This window comes from Myxine glutinosa, chromosome 8 (genome assembly GCF_964187855.1).
Source record: "Myxine glutinosa chromosome 8, kmMyxGlut1.1, whole genome shotgun sequence".
NCBI lineage: Eukaryota > Metazoa > Chordata > Myxini > Myxiniformes > Myxinidae > Myxine > Myxine glutinosa.
In genome coordinates this window covers 36,652,393-36,669,771 of record NC_136268.1, presented here as the reverse complement: position 1 = coordinate 36,669,771, position 17,379 = coordinate 36,652,393, and the positions used below count along the sequence as shown (strand labels likewise).

The following is a 17,379-nucleotide window of genomic DNA, read 5'->3' as shown; positions in this document are numbered from 1 at the left end:
GGCCCAAAAGGACCCACGGCAGCCGGTCGGCCCAACCGCCGTCTTGAAGGCCGGCCATGAGCACGGCCTTCATGGAGCGGTGGAATCGCTCGCACAACCCGTTTGCTTGGGGGTGGTAGGCCGTAGTACGGTGGAGCTTGACCCCCAGGTTGCGGGCGACCGCGCCCCACAGCTCGGAGGTGAACTGTGGTCCGTGATCTGACGAGATGTCCGCCGGTGCGCCGAAGCGGGCGACCCAGGTGGCGATGAAAGCCTGCGCCACGTCGGCGGTGGTGGTGGAGACGAGGGGAACGGCCTCCGGCCACCTGGTGGTCCTGTCCACCATGGTGAGCAGGTGTGTGAACCCCCGTGACGGGGGGAGGGGGCCCACCAGATCCACGTTGACGTGGTCGAAACATCGTTCGGGCATGGTGAAAGGTGCCAGCGGGGCCTGGGTGTGTCGGTGGACCTTGGCCCATTGGCAGGCTGTGCAGGTGCTGGTCCAATCGCGGACGTCCCGACGAAGGCCGTGCCAGACGAATCCCGCCGACACCAGCTTCTGGGAAGCTTTCCGGCCCGGGTGGGAAAGGCCGTGGAGGGAGGCGAAGATGCGGCGTTGCCAGGTGACGGGCACGATGGGGCGAGGCTGGCCTTGGGAGACGTCGCAGAGCAGGACAGTGTCCGCGAAGGGGATGTCGGCCAGGCGGAGGCCCGTGTCCGCCGCCCGGAGGGCTTGCACCGTGGTGTCGGTGGTTTGGTCCGCCGCCATAAGCGCGAAGTCCACGCCCAGGTGGACCGCGTTCGCGCTGGCCCGGGAAAGACAGTCGGCCACGGCGTTGTTTTTGCCGGCGACGTGCCGGATGTCCGTGGTAAGCTCCGACACGGCGGAGAGGTGGCGCTGTTGGCGGGCCGACCACTGCTCCGTGACCTTGGCCATTGCGTAAACCAACGGCTTGTGGTCGACGAACGCCGTGAAAGGTCGGCCCTCCAGGAGGTGGCGGAAATGGCGGACGGCCAGGTGTAGACCGAGGAGCTCACGGTCAAACGTGCTGTATTTGAGCTCGTTCGGCCGGAGCTGCCGGCTGAAAAAAGCGAGTGGCTGCCAAACCCCGTTCACCCATTGCTCATGTACGGCGCCCACCGCGTAGTCGGAGGCATCCGTGGTGAGGGCGATGGGAGCGTTGAGCACCGGGTGAGCGAGCAGTGTTGCGTCGGCGAGGGCCCGCTTTGAGCTTTGGAAGGCCGCGTCCATTGCTGCGGACGAGGCGATGTCGTGCTTGGCCGGCTTTCCCCGGAGGGCTTCGTAGAGCGGCCGCATGAATTGAGCAGCGCGGGGCATGTAGCGGTGATAAAAATTCACCATTCCCAGGAATTCCTGCAGGGCCTTTATGGTGCGGGGACGCGGGAACGTGGTGATGGCCTCGACCTTGGTTGGCAGCGGCACGGCCCCATTCTTGGTGATGTGGTGGCCCAAAAAATCAACGGCCGTCGTGCCGAAGTGGCATTTGGCCGGGTTGACGATGAGGCCGTGCTCACTGAGGCGCCCGAACAGTGTTCGGAGGTGGAGGAGGTGCTCGGCCCGGGACGTGCTGGCGACGAGGATGTTGTCCAGGTAAACGAAAAGGAACGGCAGGTCACGCAGCATGCCGTCCATCAAGCGCTGGAACGCCTGAGCCGCGTTCTTGAGACCAAACGGCATCCGTAAGAATTCGAATAAGCCGAACGGCGTGATGACTGCCGTTTTAGGGACGTCGGCCGCCCTGACAGGTACCTGGTGATATCCCCATATGAGATCAATTTTCGAAAAAATGACCCATCCCGCCAGACGGGCGGAGAAGTCTTGGATGTGCGGGATCGGATACCTGTCGGGGGTGGTAGCGTCGTTAAGGCGGCGGTAGTCGCCACATGGGCGCCAGCCGCCCCCTGGCTTTGGGACGATGTGTAGTGGCGAAGCCCACGCGCTATCGGAGCGCCGCACGATGCCGAGGTGTTCTAAAGCGTCGAACTCGGCTTTGGCCACGGCGAGCTTGGCTGGGTCGAGGCGGCGGGCTCTGGCGTAGACCGGCGGGCCCGTGGTTGGTATGTGGTGCTCGATCCCATGCCGTACTGCGACGGCCGAAAACGTCGGCCGCGTGAGGGCCGGGAACTCCGTGAGCAGGCGAGCAAACTCGTTCGCCGCCGGGAGGGCGCATGCCAGCTCGGTCGGCGCGGAGCTGCTCAATGTGCATACCAGGGAGCTGAAGGTTTCGGCGTTGATTAAACGACGCCGTTGGACGTCCACCAGCAGTCCGTGTGCGCAGAGGAAGTCGGCGCCTAGCAGAGCCATGGGCACGTTTGCGGTTACAAACGTCCAAGTAAAGCGTTGGCCGCCGAAGCGGAGGGTGACGTTGCGCGGGCCGAAGGTGCGGATGGCCGATCCGTTGGCCGCAACCAAGGAGGGGCCGCAAACCGCAGACTGCCTGTCCTGGTCAGAGGTGGGTATGACGCTCAGTTGGGCGCCGGTGTCGCACAGGAAGCGCCGTCCGGACGCTTTATCCGTGATGAACAGTAAGTTGCCCGTGTGGCCGGCGCTCATGGCTGGTAATGAACGCCGGCCCGGCCGTTTCCCGGCCTGCCGAAGGTGCACAGGGGTCGGCATGTCCGGGCCTTCTGTCCAAACCTGGCATGATAGTAACACCACGCTTGGTCAGGTGGAGGCCCCGGTCGTCGTGCTGGAGGTGGTCGGCTCGGTGTAGCGGCCGCCAATTGCGTCGGCAGTTCGGTCGTCGACCGTGCCGGGTGCTCGGGCGCCATGGGTGTTGCGTCGGACGGCGGTGGGCCCCAGGTCGCTGCTGCGATGCGCTGGCCTGCGGCGGAGATCTTTTCGGCTTCCCTGGCAAGGGCACGGGGATCCGTGATCGTCGTGATTGCCAGGGCGAGGCGTATCGGGCTAGGCAGCTGATGGAGGAACAGCTCCCGGAACAGGAATGCCGGAGAGTGCTCGCCGAGCAGCGAAAGCATGTAGTCCATTCGCTCGGAAGGGCGCATGTCGCCGAGCTCGGGCAGGTCGAGCAGGCGCCATGCGCGTTCCGCCGATGGGAGGGCGAAAGCGTCGAGGAGGAGCTTTTTAATCGCGCCGTATTTGTCAGCGGCTGGCGGGCTCTCGAGGAGGCTCAGGGCGCGGGCCGCGGTGGCTGAACCGAGCGCTGCTACCACATGGTGGAAGCGGGTGTCATCGGCCGTGATGCCTCGCAGGGCGAACAGGGAGTCCGCCTGTGCGAACCAAACCGCCGCGTGAGCCTCCCAGAAGGTAGGCAGTTTAAGGGCGACTGCCGTGTCCATGTCGGTAGGTCACCAATGAAGGAGCTCGGGCTCCCATGTCGATCGGAAGAATGGACGCGACAAAAAGCTGGAATTCGTCCGAGTTGCTTTATTCAAACAAAACACTCAGGTACTCTCTAAAAGCCCATTTATCGGGCAGCAATATATATACACACACATTATCCCGGAGCGTTTGCCCAGGAAAGGCGAGAGGGGGCGTGGCCGAGCGTCCTGGCAAGTTGAGGGCGAGCCTGCCCGGGCATGCCCGGGCATGCCTGGGCGTCCCGACCGAGGCCTGGCAAGTTGAGCGCGGGCCTGCCCGGGCGTCCTGGACGAGCCCGGCATGGTGATCGCTCCGCGTCCTTGATAGGTGCAAGGCGATTGTGAAAACCCAGCGGTAGCCGCTACACGTCATTTAAAATTACGTGTTCATTATGTGTTCTTGCTTTCGGACATCTCTTCCCATGTCCAACCTGAATGGTTGCCTGGCATTGCAACGGCTCTGAAAGATTTCCTTCACATTAGGGAAATCCTTCGCGGAGGGGGAAAAAATATACCTCAAGGTAAATCTTTCACTTAACCCATAAAGCGCAATGAGCCACGATCGTGGTCGATACGTGTTTACAAACGAGTTTAAACTGACGCCATCCCAAACAACGAGTCATGACCTTTCTTACAATGTATAATACCCAGGTGACTTATGAAAGATTGCTTCTAATTGGTGGAGAAGAGCCGATGATAGGGGAAAGGGGGATGGGGGGTTGGGGGGGGGGGGGGGAGGAGGGGTTGAGCTCCCTTAAATTTAAGGAAAACCTGAAGGATATTTGTATATGCACCCATCCTCTAACTAAGGATGTCCCTTTTTATTACCCTGCACTCGCGAAGTGAAGGGCAGGGTTAAGCATTCGGGTCCGTCCGTACGTCGTACGAACATATGTCTTTAGGAGCCGTTGCTATACCAGGCGTTGCTATACTATAACCAGGAAAATAGCACGTCGTATGTATGTACGTGTGTCTGCGTTTTAAAAATTCATTTTCTCGGCAGCCGTTGGTCCAATTGACATGAAATTTTCACCCGAGGGCCTCCTCCTGTAGAATATTTTAGTGAATATTATGACATCACAGGTTACGTGGTACGGGCACCATCTTAGAAAAAACAAAAAACTTTGCACCTCTATATCTCAAAAACCGCTGCACAGAAATAATTGAGACAGGTCTCATTGCAAAGAACTCTCCATGCGGAATAACATATGTGAATGAAGACGTCATAGGTGCCGCCGTTATGATGTCATAATTTGACAAGTAAAAAACTTTATCCGATCAGGATGAAATTTGTTGAGCATCGTCTCGGTATAAATTGATGCAGAAATAAAATTACAATGACGTCATAGGTGACGTGGTTCAGACGCCATATTGTTTTGAGTGAAAACCACTAAAATCCCATTTTCTCCGAAATGACTGAACAGATCGAGGCCAAACTTTGCAGGCAGAATCGCATACCCATGACGAAGAAAAAAGTCAGCGAGAATGACGTCATGCGTCATATGGTTTCGGAGTTATGACGTTTTTAAGCACAAACTTTTAAAACCAAGCTCCTCCCTCATTTGTGATCCTATCGAGGGGAAACTTCACAGATGTGTTCAGCATATCAGTCAACTAAAATCACCTTTTGGAATTTGCGATAGGCCACGTGGTTTGGCAGATAAAATTAATTAAACGAAAGAAAAAAAATTATAACTCTTGAACCGCTTCATTAATCGACGTGAAACTTTATATTATAGTAAAGGTAATGAAGTGTAACATGTGTGCAAAATTTCCAGATGATTGGATGTACGGTCTGGAAGCTAGAAGTTGTTATTGCATGAAGAAGAAGTCTTCTAGAGTGGGCATGGAATTAATTATCACACTTCAAATGATGAGCAGGCAAAGTACGGAGCGACCTCACGGGGTCATTTTGACCTCAAATAAAATTTTGATTTCAGATTTGTCGATCGCTGAGGTATATTAACACATGACCAAAACAGATTTGGCGAAATTCCAACGATTTTTGACGAAAATATAACATTTGTGTCTGCATTTCAGTAAAGTAAAGTGTGTGCCGTGTCAGCATTTTAAAAATTGAAACGTGGGCTCATTATAAAGAACTCCATATATGGGGGATAGGTGGTGTTAACGATGACGTCATTGGTGCCATAATTATGACATCATAATTCTGCAGGGACAACGATTAGTCTGATCAGTTTGAAATTTATTGAGCGTGATCTATGCGACAATTATTTAGAGAATATAAATTTATGATGTCATCGCTCAAATGGTCTGGCAGCCATATTGGATCAAAAAAAAAGAAACATTCAAAAATAGAAGAGTTGGCTTACACCAAGTTGACTGCGCAGGGTAAGTATTCTATGAATACCATCTAGTTTATTTTGGATACAAGATCGAGGCTCGTGTAGGAGCTAACACATTAAACACAAAGAACATAAACTGGCACATAAAACATATCATAAAGGTAGTGGGAGACAAGGGGGGGGGGGGGGGGAGGAGAGAGAGAGAAGCACACAAACACAAGCACCAAGCACAACAAACAACAGCAAAGAATAGGGACATCGGTCTGTGCAAGGGAGAGAAGTGGGGGGGGGGGGAAATCTAGGTTATGGATGAGGGAAGATATGAGATCCCTTGAGGGAAAAGTTAAGGAAATACTTCAGTAAATCTGTCCTTAAGGATGGTTTATGCAACTAGGCCCTGATCCTCAGAAGTTCTGCAAAGTTTGGTGAAAATAGGACTTGATAAGTTTTAACATCACGGTGAGTCAGGTTTCATCGAAATAATGTGTGTAGTTTCAGAGAAGAAAGCAAATATTGGGGGGGGTCAAACATTTGGGGGGGGGTCAAACATTTTGGGGGGTCAAACCAGGACCCAGTTTGACCCCCCCCCCCCCAACCCCTCTGCCTGTAAAATCGCTAAGACTCTGACTTTTTAAAAATGCTATGAATAAACTTTGGTAGATCACGGGTGATGATTGTTGTGGTCAAGTAGTTCACAGTCAAAATTTCCATCCAGACTGAATTGAGGACCCTCCAAGAACCAGGAAAAGGTCATCCTACGAATTAGCAAGAGATACCAGGCAAGAAACATTCCTGCAGACCAATACTTTTCCTGGCTCAATACGTGCTCATCTAAGCTGTTTTGACTCCACTTCAAAAAATAAAATTCCAGTGGAGGCTCTGAGTGATGTGGGACACACCTACACAAAACATATGTCAAGATCATTCTGATGTGATAATCACATAATTGTCGCAGTCCTAAAGGTAAGACTGAAATAGGTACACCGTATCCCTGCGCATCGAAGAGCGTGACCAAGGGTTGGCGTCAGGAAGGGCATCCGGCCATAAAAACATTGCCTCAAACAGGGAACCATGATTGTCATGGGGCCCACAAGGCTAACCCCCGCTCTCGCGGGGAAAATGGCCTTAAAACGATCATTCATTCATTCATTCTAAAGGCAAGACTGACATGACAGGATAACACTTTCAATACAGGTGCAACACGCAGTGATGTGGCACTCCATGCATGAATCAAACATTGATTGATAGACCTGTATGAGTTAATTAACCTTCATGTCAAGCTGCATTCAAAATGTAGTTGGTTCACATATTCTAACAAGGCTTCATTAATTTTAATAGAGAAATTTGCCTCTCATGTTGAGGCTTGTGAAAGAGCTAGAACACAAAAAAGATTTTTTTTTTTTAAAGAACACAGTGCAAAGTGGGAAATACCGACACAGAGGGTAGAAGGGCACAACAGAGGGACAATTGGATGAAGAATGGGCAAGGGGAGGAATGTGGGCAAAGGTAAGGGGAGAAGGATACAAAGGGAACAAGCAAATGCAGCACGAATAGGGCTGAAAAAACAAACAAATATAATTTTCCAGGAATGTGCTGATGGATATGCCTCCAGGAGCTTTAGATGCCAATCCACTTTTGTTGATGGAAATAAAAGGTCAGAGAAAAACTAGAGGCCACGAGAGAGAGCGCGAGAGAGAGGGGGAGAGAGAGAGAGGGAGAGAGAGAGAGAGAGGGATAGAGAGAGAGCGAGAGGTGTGGAGAGAGAGAGAGGGAGACGGGAGAGAGAGAGGGAAAGAGAGCAAGAAAGAGCACGAGAGAGAGATAGAGTGTAAGACAGAAAATAGAGACAATTTGAATAAGAACATCAGATGCTTGCAACTCAAGTTATGGTGTGCAATTTTTTTAAAGGGCACATGACATTTCATCTTTAACCTGTTGAACCTAAAGCCGAATCAGTTCATCTTTGTATTATTGTCCATACATGTGACAAGTTTGGTCGAAATCCCTTCAGTGGTTCACAAGTTATGACCGAAACAGAAAAAACGATAATTAGACTGCAATACAATAAGCACTAAGAGCTCTATTTCCAGAAATTTGCAACCACCAACTGGTAACTACATGAAATTTGGATGCCAGGTGAAGAAAAATAAAGTGAATAAGCACACAAAGTCGTCAAGGATAAAACTTGCACATTAATTAATATTCATAATTTTAAATTTCATAATTTTTGTTTGTTGACCTCTTGTGTCCTTGTGTCTTGTTTTGGGAACTGAGTGGCGTGCTGATGAGGAGGGGAGTGTCGTTGAAGCTGAAGGGAAAGGTGTATGCTGCATGTGTGAGAAGTGTTATGATTTATGGGAGCGAGACATGGGTCATGAACGTAGAGCAGCAACGAAGGCTGGAAAGGGTGGAAATGCGAATGGCTCGGTGGATGTGCGGAGTATCGTTGAGAGAGAGGAAGACAAATGATGATTTGCGAAAGATGATGGGAATATAGCATGTGATGGATGCTGTGAAGAGAAACAGTTTGAGATGGTTTGGTCATGTGTTGAGGAAGGATGAAAGTGACTGGTTGAGAAGAGAGATGGAAATGAATGTAGAAGGAAGTAGAGGACGGGGAAGACCGAGAAAGACTTGGCTAAATATGGTGGAAGAAGAAATGCGGGCAAGGGGGTTAACAAGGAGAGATGCAGAAAATAGGGCAAAATGGAGAAGATTGTCATGGGGACACCGCAAGGCTAACCCCCGCTCTAGCAGGGAAAATGGTCTTAAAGTGCATGTTGTTGTATGTTGTTTGTGTCCCATAGAGGACATGTACAATTAGGAATGACTGTTTTTAAGGAATTACTGTTCAAATGAAGTACAAACTGAGTATGAAACCTCAAATATATTATAGCAAGTAAATTATCTCTGATCCAAGAAGACAAATTGCTTTACATCCTATCAGAGGGATGCTTTGTTAGTCATGATTTCGGTTTAAGCAGTGAGAAAATAGAACACTAATCACCCACAATTTTTTTCCTAGTCCAATTTTTATATTTAAAAGCCAATCGAGTGGTGTTCCTGTAGACGTGATCACTGACGTACTGGGGTAATCTGCTCTATTTAAGTTAATGTTTAATTCATTACATACAACATACATGTAGTGGAGATTTTTCCCAGCATTATACCGTCTTGAAATATGATTATACGAAAAATATAATTTACTAATTGAAGGGTTTTCTCCCCTATAGTGGGGCGGCTTAGCCCAAATATTCAAAAGAATTGTGCATTTTGTGAAACAAGCACCAAATTTGGCACAAATGTACATTAATATGTTGCGAACATTTTCAGATATTGGGCCACTTGAAATTCCGTAATTTTTTTTTTCAAATTTTTTCAAATTTCGTAATTTCAAATTTTTCGGGTGACACCGTCACAATTTCGGTCTTCGAGGCCGGCCGATAGGCAAAGTGTGACCGGAAGGGACGAGGTTCTCCTGACCACGTGGCCATCGATCTGGGAAGCGAGAGGCGTTCCATTAGTGGACGCGCCCCTCACGCCCGACTTTTGGGCGGCCCCGGCAGGCCGTTTGTTTTGACGTTCCGTGACAGGCCCCGCACCCCCACCTCCGGGCCGACCGGAAGCTTGTGCTGAGTACATCATACCTGAACAACTCAGTGAGGCAGAACACAGCAGTGCACACCAGGGTGACCCCTTCAGTGCATAAACCAATTAACCTGTCCACTGCAGGGCATATAGAAATGAAGTTATTTTCTGCATATAATAATAATATAAGTTCAGTTCTATATAACAATTTCTGTTATCACCACTACCACTACAACTACCACTACTACAAGCTTTGTCTGGAATTTTGTGGACTAACAGACATACAGACAAGCTGGGATCAAAACATTACCTCCTTCCACCATTGAGTGTAGAGGTAAACATCATGGAAATTATATCATGCCCTAGATTTAATTCATGCTTACCCGTGTATTTGCTTCACTGGTTCACAAGGTCTTTTGCATACATGTAATTCAGACTCTCGTCTTCATTGCTGACCACACAATGTTCGCAACATATTAATGTACATTTGTGCCAAATTTGGTGCTTGTATCACAAAATGCACAACAGGTTTGCTATGCTGCTACACTACTACCACATGTGAAATTTCACTGTTTTTCAGAATATCGATGTGCTCTAACTTTGGCTTCGACAAGTTAGAAATGCTCTGAAGTTTAGAAAGTTTAGTTTAGAAGTTTATTTACAAGTGTACATGATGATCAGAGGGATGATCATGTGCAGTATGCCTGCAAGGAATATTTACTTGTGTAATTATCTGATCTATCAGGAGGCAATAGAGCATTGAAAAAATACAATTTAACAAAGTAACTGCATTAGATCATGGTACAAAGTATAAACTCCACTACTTGCTGACTTGTATCAGGCACTGTAGCTCTATTTTGTATAAACCTATCCGACCCACATGAAATCAAACTTGATTTTGTAAGATGACAAACTTAAAATTTATAACGGTAACGAAATTTAAAGGCAGTACAACACATGTACAAGCATTACCACAAAAAAAAAAGACAAAAGGAATAAAACTATGTATCACTGAGAATGCGAGTAACATAGCTTCTCTCGCTGCTAATTGCAGAAATACACAATGTACATGCATTGGTTAAACTGTAGCTTCAAACACTGAGGAAAATAATACTCAAACCAGTAGTAACGTTTGCCCTAATTATAATTCATGTATATCCAGAAATCAAACGATTGAATTACATCAAGTTTGTGACCTGTCTTCCACTCATTAAAAAAAAAAAAAAAAAAAAAAATGTATTGACCTATCAGCAATCAAAAGGAAACATCTTCTGGTACTGCTGATTTGAAGAAATTTTTATACTTTAAACATGTAGTTTCAAACAAATGAAACTAAACAAGGTTACCAGTTCAGTGTAAAAGTACATAGACTTGAGCTTAAGAGTGATTAGCCCCAAAATACGGTAAAATATCCCTCAGTAAGTAAATTACAAGAGCAAAAACAAAAAACAACTAGAACGGGCACTCGGTAGAGCGCATACCTTCGCCGCAGCTACTTTTGTTGCCAAAATAAAAGACTACAAGATCTGTGTAGCAAAGCATTTTGGCATTAGTTTCATACAAATTGGACACAAATTGACCGCGCTATGGTAAAAAGACGATTTTGACCTTTTCATGACCTTGACCTTGACCTTTGACCCGATCGATTCCAAAATCTAATCAAATGGTTCCCGGATAATAACCTATCATCCCACCAAATTTCATGCGAATCGGTTGAATACTTTTTGAGTTATACGAATAACATACACACACACACACAGACATACAAATAAATACACAGCGATCAAAACATAACCTTCCGCTTTTGCGAAGGTAAAAAACAAACACAAACAAATAATAACAATAGGTCTTTCTGTTTCAGAGGGTAAGTTTTCTCAAAATTATATGAAAAGTGCTCCCATACAGTAGAAAGTATTTTGTTTTTACATTTAGAATCAATACATCACAGTTAACTAATAGTACATACATGTAAACCATTAATTACCTCCACCACCACAGGTGGATGGAGGTTATGTTTTCACCCATGTCAGTCTGTCTCTTTGTTTGTGAACAAGATATCTCAAAAAGTTGCGGATGGATTCGGCCAAAATTTTGCAGAGAGGTAGTGTATGTGACAATGACGAAATGATTAGATTTGGGTGAAGATCCGGATTCGGATCCGACTACTAGAATTTGTTAAGTGATTCTTCACTATTGGGAGATGGGGCCAAAAACGATACATAGCTGCATATCTCCAAAAGTTGTGGACGGATGATTTTGATGAAATGCGATTCTGTATTGTGATTTTCTGAACTAACCTGGGATACAAAACGTAAACTGTTCACCTGGTGGAATCCACTGAGTGCCGTTCTAATTTCTACATGAAATATAATTCATTGTAATCAACCAAAGTATCGTATTTATTTATTGGACTTAGACAAAATTAGACAAAATTGGACAAAATGTATATTATACATTGTGTCATGTATAATAACACCTAATATAAAATGTGACTTCAAGAGCTCAAATCTTCACCCCTCTCCTCCCTCCACATCACACACACATTGCACAGGGGAGATGATTGCACAGGAGAGAGGATCGCACAGCAGAGAGCATCGCACAGGAGAGAGCATCGCACAGGAGAGAGCATCGCACAGGAGAGAGCATCGCACAGGAGAGAGCATCGCACAGGAGAGAGCATCGCACAGGAGAGAGCATCGCACAGGAGAAAGCATCGCACAGGAGAGAGCATCGCACAGGAGAAAGCATCGCACAGGAGAGAGCATCGCACAGGAGAGAGCATCGCACAGGAGAGAGCATCGCACAGGAGAGAGCATCGCACAGGAGAGAGCATCGCACAGGAGAGAGCATCGCACAGGAGAGAGAATCGCACAGGAGAGAGCATCGCACAGGAGAGAGAATCGCACAGGAGAGAGAATCGCACAGGAGAGAGCATCGCACAGGAGAGAGCATCGCACAGGAGAAAGCATCGCACAGGAGAGAGCATCGCACAGGAGAGAGCATCGCACAGGAGAGAGAATCGCACAGGAGAGAGCATCGCACAGGAGAGAGGATCGCACAGGAGAGAGCATCGCACAGGAGAGAGCATCGCACAGGAGAGAGCATCGCACAGGAGAGAGCATCGCACAGGAGAGAGCATCGCACAGGAGAGAGCATCGCACAGGAGAGAGCATCGCACAGGGGAGAGCATCGCACCGGGGAGAGCATCGCACAGGGGAGAGCATCTCGCAGGGAGAGGATCGCGCAGGGGAGAGGATCGCGCAGGGGGAGAGGAACGCGCAGGGGAGAGGATCGCGCAGGGAGAGGATCGCGCAGGGAGAGAACGCACAGGGGAGAGGAACGCACAGGGGAGAGAACGCACAGGGGAGAGGAACGCACAGGGGAGAGGAACGCACAGGGGAGGGAACGCACAGGGGAGGGGAACGCACAGGGTGAGAAGAACGCACAGGGGAGAGGAACGCACAGGGGAGAGAACGCACAGGGAGAGGACGACAGGGGAGAGGAAACGCACAGGGGAGAGGAACGCACAGGGGAGAGGAACGCACAGGGGAGAGCAACGCACAGGGGAGAGGAACGCACAGGGGAGAGGAACGCACAGGGGAGAGGAACGCACAGGGGAGAGGAACGCACAGGGGAGAGGAACGCACAGGGCGAGGACGCACAGGGGAGAGGAACGCACAGGGGAGAGGAACGCACAGGGGAGAGGACGCACAGGGCGAGGAACGCACAGGGGAGAGGAACGCACAGGGGAGAGGAACGCACAGGGGAGAGGAACGCACAGGGGAGAGGAACGCACAGGGAGAGAGGAACGCACAGGGGAGAGGAACGCACAGGGGAGAGGAACGCACAGGGGAGAGGAACGCACAGGGGAGAGGAACGCACAGGGGAGAGGAACGCACAGCAGGGGAGAGGAACGCACAGGGGAGAGGAACGCACAGGGGAGAGGAACGCACAGGGGAGAGGAACGCACAGGGGAGAGGAACGCACAGGGGAGAGGAACGCACAGGGGAGAGGAACGCACAGGGGAGAGGAACGCACAGGGGAGAGGAACGCACAGGGGAGAGGAACGCACAGGGGAGAGGAACGCACAGGGGAGAGGAACGCACAGGGGAGAGGAACGCACAGGGGAGAGGAACGCACAGGGGAGAGGAACGCACAGGGAAGAAGAACGCACAGGGGAGAGGATCGCACAGGGGAGAGGATCGCACAGGGGAGAGGAACGCACAGGGGAGAGGAACGCACAGGGGAGAGGAACGCACAGGGGAGAGGAACGCACAGGGGAGAGGAACGCACAGGGGAGAGGAACGCACAGGGGAGAGGAACGCACAGGGGAGAGGAACGCACAGGGGAGAGGAACGCACAGGGGAGAGGAACGCACAGGGGAGAGGAACGCACAGGGGAGAGGAACGCACAGGGGAGAGGAACGCACAGGGGAGAGGAACGCACAGGGGAGAGGAACGCACAGGGGAGAGGAACGCACAGGGGAGAGGAACGCACAGGGGAGAGGAACGCACAGGGGAGAGGAACGCACAGGGGAGAGGAACGCACAGGGGAGAGGAACGCACAGGGGAGAGGAACGCACAGGGGAGAGGAACGCACAGGGGAGAGGAACGCACAGGGGAGAGGAACGCACAGGGGAGAGGAACGCACAGGGGAGAGGAACGCACAGTGGAGAGGAACGCACAGTGGAGAGGAACGCACAGGGGAGAGGAACGCACAGGGGAGAGGAACGCACAGGGGAGAGGAACGCACAGGGGAGAGGAACGCACAGGGGAGAGGAACGCACAGGGGAGAGGAACGCACAGGGGAGAGGAACGCACAGGGGAGAGGAACGCACAGGGGAGAGGAACGCACAGGGGAGAGGAACGCACAGGGGAGAGGAACGCACAGGGGAGAGGAACGCACAGGGGAGAGCAACGCACAGGGGAGAGGAACGCACAGGGGAGAGGAACGCACAGGGGAGAGGAACGCACAGGGGAGAGGAACGCACAGGGGAGAGGAACGCACAGGGGAGAGGAACGCACAGGGGAGAGGAACGCACAGGGGAGAGGAACGCACAGGGGAGAGGAACGCACAGGGGAGAGGAACGCACAGGGGAGAGGAACGCACAGGGGAGAGGAACGCACAGGGGAGAGGATCGCACAGTGGAGAGGATCGCACAGTGGAGAGGATCGCACAGGGGAGAGGATCGCACATGGGAGAGGATTGCACAAGGGAGAGGATCACACAAGGGAGTGGGGGAAAGCATCACACACAGGGGAGAGGATCACGACGTTCATTGGCGGTCTCTTGCTGGTCTTATTATTTTATTCATTTTGGAAATGGCAGTTCCAAACGTGACGCGTAAGTTACCATGAGTGAGTGGCGAAACATAAACGAAGCTCCACCCCTCTCCCCATGTACAGAGTACCAAAGAATTGCAACTTTTTATTGTGACCAAGTTTAAACAATGAAATATTTTATTGTGACTACTGTATAAAGAATACAGCTCAAATTTAAAAGTCCATGGGGAAAAAATATTGTGGGTAGTGTATATGGGCATTACATTACACCCTTCTGTCCAGCAAAAACCAAAATTACTCTTTTTCGTTACAGCATACAAAAGGACATTTTTTATTTTAAATATTTCAAATAAACATTTATGTACGTGCATATAACTTCTAAAATAAAAACTAAAAAATATCTCAGCAATTTCCCCTCTGTGTTTATTTATTTATTTAGATAATGATATGTGAATTACATATCCATGCACATGTGAAATACAGTTTGTTTATTCATCCTGTACTTGCACATGATTCAGTCTTGAAAACTCATGTGAAAACCAAAAGTTTCTTTGAATTTTCTTTCCTCTGCATTATAAAAACGCATCTTCTTTGGGTGGTGTATACTAGAACACTGCTGCAATCGCTCCAAATGGCACATGCATTGCCTTGTTTCCTTTGTATGAGTTGTAATCAAAATGTACCTTTGTTTCTTCAAATGGTAACTTGTTATGATAGAAGACGCATTGATTCAGTCTTCAAATGGACATAAGAGGCCAATGGAGCCTCAGAGGATGTGGGGCAAGAAAAATGGTGGAGATTTATTTTTGAAGCACCTCCCAGAATGAATGTAGCCCATATTTCAATGGGGGAAGACCCACCCATGAACGGACAAACAAACAAACAGACTGTAGTAGAGTATTATAATGATTATACATACTTGTACCAAGTGTGACTTATATCCCTTCAGCTGTTCTGAAGTTATCACATTTTTACTTGACATGACCTCTGACCTTTGACCTCTTGAAGACAAAATCCAATCAGTTCATCTTTGCATCATATATATATACTTATCCCAAGTTAGCTAACATACCCATCACTGGTTCACAAGTTGGACCGGTCACATATTTTTTATTTATCATGACCCTTGACCTTTTACATGAAAATGAATGAATGATCGTTTTAAGGGAATTTTCTCCGCTATAGCGGGGGTTAGCCAACCCTTGACCTTTTACCTTGACACCAAAATATAATCAGTTCATCTTTGCATCATAATATATAATTATACCAAGTTTGCTGAATATCCAATGACTGGTTAACAAGTTAGCTCGGTAACAGAATCTTTACCGAATGGGACATCTGACCTTGGACTTCTTGAACACAAAATCAAATCAGTTCATCTTTGTATCATTATATATACCTATAACCTATAACAAGTTTGAATCCGTCCCCTTCACCTGTTCTCACGTCATTGCGGTAACGAAAACCTATCACTGACTGATGGACAGCCGGATGTACAACCCAAAAACATAATGCTTCCAGCGACTTCATCGGCGGAGACATAAAAACAAGAGGTTTGAAGGAAAGGGGAGGAAACACAACAACCTGGAAAGGAAGGGTGGGCTTAAGGAGGGTTAATGAGGATGAAAAAGATGGAAAGTATGGATGAGAGATGACCTGAGGATGAGGTGATTATGAAGAAACGTTATGCAAGCTCATCACATCACACTGCTGTTGCATTTACTACACACCCACTCAAGCACTCACATGCTCATAATCTTCCATATAAATATGTGGTGCCTCCAGACTTTGCAATGTTTTCCACAACCACAAAAATGTTTGACTTTATCCTTTTTAACTTTCTCAACAATCCTCTCCAAGAAGTTCTGTCACTCAAGCTTTTGGGTATCACTATCTGCCATGATCTTTCATGGGAAAACCACATTTCCAAGCTGGCCTGCAAAGCCAGACGCCGACTGGGCATCCTCCGTCATGCGAAGTCCTTCCTTGGCACACCTGAGCTCCTCACCATATACAAGGCTTTCATCCACAGCTCAATGGAAGTGCTCCTGCCTCACACCTAGCTCGGCTTCACGCTGTTGAAACCAAAACTTTCAGACTCATTGGAATCTCCCGCGATGAAGCTAACTCCGAGGGCCTTTCACTCACTCACCCTGGGCAGGTTGGTGGTCTTTATGTCTTCTACCGACTGCTCTCCAGCCTTGCTCCCCCAGCTCTGTCTGTGTTCTGTCCCCCAAATATTCCTGCAGGTCGCACAAGATCTGCCTGCAACCCTCTTATGGTTAAACTGCCAAAATCAAGACTCTCTATTCACCTTCACTCTTTCACTCCTCTTTTCTACCGCCTCTGGAACAAACTCCCTCACTCTATTCAATCCCACTCCTCCCTCCAGGTCTTTAAAACATCTGTTCACCACTATCTCTTATCTCCCCCCATCCAAAACCTTGATCTTTTCTACCCACGTTAATTCACCCCAGATCCACTTTTTTGAAATACCGACTTCTTTCCTGGAAGTCCTAGCAGTGTCCATGTGTCTTATACCTCTCCCACCCCTCCCACCCACCCCCCGCCCTTCCCATGCTTCCTCCCCCCCAAGCCCTCTCCCTCCCACAGATCTTCCGATGTTCCTACTCTCAAATGTTGTACTTATGTGGTCCCATCTCTCTCCCCATCTTGTCTTCCGCTCCCTTTGTCACATGTTTTATGTGTCAGTTTGTCTTTTTGTAATCAATGTTAGCTCTTACACGAGCCTTGATCTTGTATACAAAAAAACAAACAAAAAAAATAAAAAAACATTTTGACATCCGTAAGATATCACATTAGTCTGTCTGTCCCTACTGATCCAGTATCAGTATTGTAAAATGCCCAACCTGTCATTCAAA

General features: G+C 48.8%; 1 protein-coding gene across 2 annotated transcripts in view; it reads right to left on the bottom strand.

Moving 5' to 3' along the window:
• The window catches only part of LOC137432422 (protein phosphatase 3 catalytic subunit alpha), a 235,892-nt gene that overhangs the window by 127,043 nt on the left and 91,470 nt on the right, over positions 1-17,379 (bottom strand). The gene's annotated exons all lie outside the window — the stretch shown is intronic.